The sequence below is a fragment of the Onychostruthus taczanowskii genome, unplaced genomic scaffold (assembly GCF_017590055.1).
Source record: "Onychostruthus taczanowskii isolate IOZ18803 unplaced genomic scaffold, ASM1759005v1 scaffold22, whole genome shotgun sequence".
Taxonomy (NCBI): domain Eukaryota; kingdom Metazoa; phylum Chordata; class Aves; order Passeriformes; family Passeridae; genus Onychostruthus; species Onychostruthus taczanowskii.
Genome location: NW_024499462.1, coordinates 2,521,654 through 2,528,046, shown reverse-complemented (window position 1 = coordinate 2,528,046; position 6,393 = coordinate 2,521,654). Strand labels below are relative to the sequence as shown.

Genomic DNA, 6,393 nt, shown 5'->3' with positions numbered 1-6,393 from the left:
ATGCAATTATAGATTTCAATATTAAACTCTTTCAGAAAAGCCCCCTTTTCCCTGAGAAGGCTGCAGATCTGGGCCTTAACATCTGCTGGAGCTGGGAGTAGGCTTTGGAAGTGAGTTTAGCCTTAGGCCACCCAGCAAATGGGCTGCTGTCCTAACAATAAGAGACAGGACAACAGATGGGACTTCAGGAATATAATCCCAAAATTTTGCTGTGGTAAAGTTTCTCCCTGTGTTTGAACCTTCAGAAGTGGTGAGGATAAGCACACAGGTCAGTGCATCCCAACAGACTGTTCTGCAGAATGGATGCTGGTGCTCGGGATGTCATGTGGTGCAAAATTGGGCACCCTTGCATGAGAGAGAAGGGGGAATAGCAGGAGGGAATGATTGAGACAGTGAGTGATAGAAACACCAGGACAGGATGTTCTCGGTGGCCTTCCAAAATTCATGTTGTCATTGTACTAAAAAATGGCATGTTTTTGTGCAGTGATCAATGCTGCTCTTCTGAATGCTATGCTCTCTTCACTGATTTATTTGTTACGAGTTATATCAATGACCTGTCTTTCATAATTAAGTTGACATGCTCTTCAGTGCCCTTGGCAAGCATTACTCAAAATAATGCAACCTAAAATAGCATATATCAGTCTCCAGGGCTGAAATTTGCCTGCTAATGCTCTCCCAGTGATGTCCTCGAGTGGTGACTGGAGGTAAAATGCTGTGGGAAGAAATGGCAGTATGTTGGTTGGGAATAGCTCTGCATTTCTGTTGGAGTTCCAGGGCATAGCTACAGTTTTGTTTCTTCTCTTTCTGGCCAAAAACTGCAGCAGATTGTTGGAGATAAAATAATGACAAGGTAGTAAAATCCTGGCAAAGTAATTGGTGAGGGATAGCTTGCCGTTAACAAATAATGTGGTAGCATATAGCTACAAACCTCCTCATGCTCAGCAGGGAGAAATAAAAAAGAACACAAAAAGTAAAAGGGATCATTAATTGAGTTAGGAAAAACAAAAGTGTTCACAAACATTGCAGGGGAGGAAAGAATAGAAAATTAAGGAAAGGAAAATAATTACATGAGAAATCTACAGAAAAATTTTGGGTTGTATCAGATCAGTCCCATATGTATTCATGTTTCCTGAACAAAGCCCAATACTACAATGAAAGAAACATGAACACAGAATTATTCACAACAGCTCTCTGAAGAGAAAAGATATGTTTTTCACGAAGTTGCTGCTCCAATACCCAAAGGAGCTGAACTCAGTTTCTGACCCTCTTCCAATTTCACAGGTCACATTCAGCCAAGGCTTGAATCCCTCTTCTCTGAGGGTTTAGTGACACATTCCTGTGCAGAAGGAGCTGTGAGCACTGATGGTGAGCGCTGGCTGGAATTTTTTAGGAGCTTGTCGGCATGGCAGGAGCAGGGCTGTGAGCCTTGGCTTCCCCAGTGACAGACTCCTGGCCCAGTACAGCCAGACATTGCTGCTCTTGGCCTTCTTCCCTGCCAGACACAATGATCAGCCAGGCTACTAATTAGGGGCCGGCTGGTTGGGCAGTTTGGGCTGGTGACAGCAAAGGCAGCAGAGCTCACTTGAAGGTTTGTTCCCAGAGAATAAGGAGCTGTGTCCCTGTGCCTCCCTCTTTCCCCTGGCTATTTTCCCCTGCATTGCACTGGCCCTGGGCACCCTTCACCCTGACATAAGCCAGTTCAATGACATATCAGTAAGTTATTTGTGGGTTTTTTTTTCCTCTTTTGCCTGATTGCTGTTTTCCATCATGTTAGTGCATCCAGGCAGAGTTTTGCTAGGAGCCAGAGCCAAGAGAAGGCAGCAGCAAGCAGGCAGGAGGAGAGACCGGGAAGGAGGGGGCATCCTTTTTGGTAGCAAAGCTGATACCTTCTCGTCATATCCTGTGGAGCCATACTCTGCCAATCATTCAATTAAATAGTTCTGCTAGGAAGGATGTGGATGAAAGGCAGAAGAATAACACTGGGAGCGAGAGCAAAATGAGATAAAATACTATACTGGAAGCAGCCCAGCTTTGTGCTGTGTAAACTTCATGCTTTGCAACCCTGGCATCACCTTCTTGGTGCATGAATAATGAACTGCTTGCCATTTGGACAGTCTGTCCCAGATTTGGCTCACCTCGCAGTAGGTAACTAAAAGTCAAACCTCTAGTGCCAAGGTTGTTCTGTTGTCTTCCTTTAGAGATAGAAAAATGGTCAGGCACACCCAGGCAGTGATTTATGCATCCTGGCTGGAGAGGGGATTGGTCCCTCTCTGGAGCTGCCAGAGGAGCCAGGCCATTGCCCTTGCTGAGGGGGAAGCTCCTCTCATTTAATGCATCTTGTGTCCAACTGGGATCTCCATCAGCTGGGCTCTCTTGCTTGGAGGGAAACTGCCAAGCATGCTGCTCATCATGCCCAACCCCTGGCGAAGGCTGCAGTGCCTCCTCTGCTCCCAGGAAGGACCAGGGCTCCTGCCCCAGGCACTGAGTTGTGCAGAAGCTTGTTCAGGAACTTGTCATCTCTCCTGGCAGGGGTAAGCAGTCCTCCCACATGGATGAATCACACGTCGAGGGAGTGATGATGAGCAAAGTCTATGTTATTAAATGTGTTATTCCAGGGAGTGTGGGTGTCCTGGGGTGCCTGTGTCACGAATTCCAGCCTTATGTGGGTGTCTCAGAAATCCAAGGACACAGACCACACATGGGGAGGCACCTGTGGCCCTCCTGAGGTAGCTTCAGTCTGATGGAATGAGTAATCTCTCTTTGTGTGTTTGCAGCATGGGGCAGGGAGGGTGTTCTCCATGCTCTGGGGCAGGGCTTATTTTCACAGTATTGATCTTGTCTGTTCTGAGACACTCCTGGCCCGTTCCTTTCCTTATATGTCCCCAAAAGGGAGGATGCTGTGGGGCTGGGCATGTCCTTCTGGGAGGACTAGGGAGTGGGTGGGGCCATGGCCCCAGCATAGAACATTGCCCCCCATTAGGGTCTGGTGGTGTCCTTGGAAAGCACGGGTGGTGGACTTGGGGGCAGGGCTGATTGGGCAATATTGGTCAATAAAAGATTAAAACTTGGGTTGTAAGGTTTATTTTCATGCCACTTAAAACTGCAAGTGTACTTTTCTGTAATGATTATTTTAAGATAGCCCCACTGCTCCAGGGATCTCCTCATTATCTGAGTGTATTTTATCCAGATCCATCCCCAGGATGGCTGGTGCAAGGGCTCACAACAGAGAAGGTAATGAGAATGTAAATGGAGATGTGAAATAGCCCCATGAAAAATCTAGATGCAATTGATTTCTCAACACTATACAGGTTGTTATTTATTCTGGCATGTGAACAACGACCTGATCTGCTATAGGGTGAAGTTCTAAATTATAATCTGTTAGCAGAATGCTATAAAAACTTAGGTAGCACACACATAGCTTACTATGAGGGGGAGGTATTGCCAAATGGAAATGGAAATAAAAACGGGCAGGGCAGGAAATGTGGATGAAATCAGGAACTTAAAAACGAAGCAAACCAAACCTTTGGTTACAAGACAGTGCATTTCTGAGATACCATGGAGGGAACCAGTCTTTTGAACCATGATTTGGATACCACACAAGTTAATTCTAACTTTTATTTTGGCAGTGGATATGATGATTTTAGGGTTTGAATTATATTTAAAATTTAATTGTGTAGAAGATCCAGAACACAATAAATAGTAAATAATTCTAGGTGGTATGAAGCTTTTCATTATCAAGGCTGAAAATTATTTAGAAAGCAAGTCTTTCCTTCTCAGATTATTTCCCCAAAAACCAAAGAGTGAACTGGCAAGGCTTGTTATAGGAAAACAAAAAATTACCAAGAGGCATTAGTACAGTTGATGTGAATAAATAATTCTGTTTGCATTTTGGGGATATAATATTCTTGACTGAACTATCAGAGCTTGAGATATTTGGGCCTTTCATATGTATATTCGCATGTGTCATTCTGTTGTTGCAGATAAACAAGCCTGGAGTTCTTTGCATGTGCAATGATGTTATTATCAGTTCTGTGATAAGACCAAATGAAAGCACTTTCTTTCTTTCCTCTTGATGTAGCTTGGCAGCCAAAGCATCCTTGGGTTTAGCAAACCTGAAAATAGGTTCCTGCAATTTTGTGCAAAGGAAAAGAAGAGATGAAGATTAAAGGATGAAATGAGCTTTCTGGTGTGAGGGGTTAGCAAAACCCCCAAGTCCAGCTGTGGAGGGGAGGAAAAGTAATGAATTTGTTTATCAAGTGCAGGTAATTGATGCTCAAATTTACAGAATCACAGAATGAACTAGGTTGGAAAAGACCTTTAAGATCATTGAGTCCAACCTATGACCTCCTCATCAAGTAAACCATGGCACTGGGTGCCGGGTCCAGATTCGGTGAATCTGCCACCTCCCTGAGCAGAAAATTCAAGTGTTCGGTCACTCTTTCTGTGAAGAATTTTCTCCTGATGTCTAACCTAAACTTCCTCTGGCGCAGCTTAAGACTGTGTCCTCTGGTTCTGGGAGTTTTTGCCTGGGAGAAGAGACTACACTTGACTACAACCACCTTTCAGGAAGTTGTAGAGTGATAAGGTCACCCCTGAGTCTCCTTTTCCCCAGGCCGAGCCCCCCCAGCTCCCTCAGTGGTTCCTCTCAGGGTTTGTGTTCCCAGCCCCTCTCCAGCCCCGTTGCCTCCTCTGGACGCGCTCCAGCGTCTCAACGTCCTTCCCAAACTGAGGGGCCAGAGCTGGACACAGCGTTCCAGGTGTGGCCTCACCAGTGCCAGCTACAGGGGCAGAATGAGCTCCCTGCTCCTGCTGGCCACGCCATTCCTGATCCAGGCCAGGAGCCCTTGGCCTTCTTGGCCACCAGGGCACACTGCTGGCTCATGTTCAGTCAGATGTTGACCAGCACCCACAGGTCCCTTTATACCTGGGAACTGTCCAGCCACTCTGTCCCCAGCCTGTAGTGCTGGAGGGAGTTGTTGTGGCCAAAGGCAGGATGTGGCACTTGGACTTGTCAAACTTGTCATGTTGTTGGACTCAGCCCATTTATCCAGTCTGTCCAGGTCCCTTTGCAGAGCCCTCCTACCCTCCATCAGATTGACACATGCTCCCAGCTTGGTGTTATCTGCAAATTTACTGGTGGAGGAGTCAGTACCCTCATCAATGTTGTCAATAAAAACATTGAACAGAGCTGGCCCCAGCACAGAGTGCTGAGGGACACCCCTGGAGCCTGGCCCCAGCTGGATGCAGCACCACTCACCAGCACTCTCTGGCCTGGCCACCCAGCCAGGTCTGAGCCCAGCACAGAGTGCTCCTGTCCCAGCCCTGGGCTGCAGCTTTTCCAGGAGTGAGCTGTGGGAAACAGACACATCCACAGCCTTTCCTACATCCACCAAGAGGGTCACCTGGTCATGAAAGGAGACCAGGTCGGTCAAACATGCCCTGTCCCTCCTAAACCCCTGCTGGCTGGGTCTGATACCCTGGCCATCCTGTAGGTGCCATGTGATTGCACTCAAGATGATGTGCTCCATAACCTTGCCTGGTACCGCGGTCAGACTGACTGGCCTGTAGTTTCCCAAATCCTCCTTCCCCATCCTTTTTGTGGATGGGTGTCTCATTGGCCAGCTTCCAGTCATCTGGAACCTCACCGGTGAGCCAGGACTGCTGGTAAATGATAGAGAGTGGCTTTGCAAGCTCATCTGCCAGCTCCCTTATCACCCTGGGATGGATCCCCTCTGGTCTCTTGGATTCATGAGCATCTAAGTGGCTCAGCAGTTCTCTGACTGCTTCCTCCTGGATAACAGGGGAACCATTCTGCTCCTTGACACCATCTACAAGCTCAGGAGGATTGTTTTCCTGAGGACAACCTGTCTTTCAGTTGAAAGCTGAGGCAAAGAAGGTGTTCAGTACCTCTGCCTTTTCCTTATCTTTAGTTACTAAATTCTCTCCTGCATCTAATAGAGGATGGAGGTTGTCCTTACCCTTCCTTTTGCCATTATGTATTTATAAAAAGGTTTTTTATTTTCCTTCACAGAAGTTGCTAGTTTGAGTTCTAACTAGACTTTTGCCTATTTTTTCTTTACATGCCTTAATAACCCCCTTAAACATTTCCTGAGATACCTAACCTCCTTCCAAGGGTGACACACCCTCTTTTTTTTTTCCTCCTTAGTTCCTTCAAGAGCTCCTTGCCCATCCAGCCTGCTCATTTTCCTCATTGACTCATCTTTTGGCACACAGGGACAGTCTGAGCTGCTGACTTTACCCCTGACTTTGGCTTACCATCCTTGTGCTTGTTTCTGAGGGGCCCAGCTGCATCCCCTTCCCTCTTTGAACATAGTTTAAAGCCCTTTCAATGACTCCTGCCAATTCATGGGCTAGAATCCTTTTGCCCTTAAC

The 6,393-nt window shown here is 46.8% G+C and overlaps 1 pseudogene; it reads right to left on the bottom strand.

Annotated features, from left to right (window-relative positions):
* Window positions 1-4,778: 4,778 nt before the first annotated feature.
* LOC121336184 overlaps window positions 4,779-6,393 on the bottom strand; it is a 70,438-nt pseudogene continuing 68,823 nt past the window's right edge.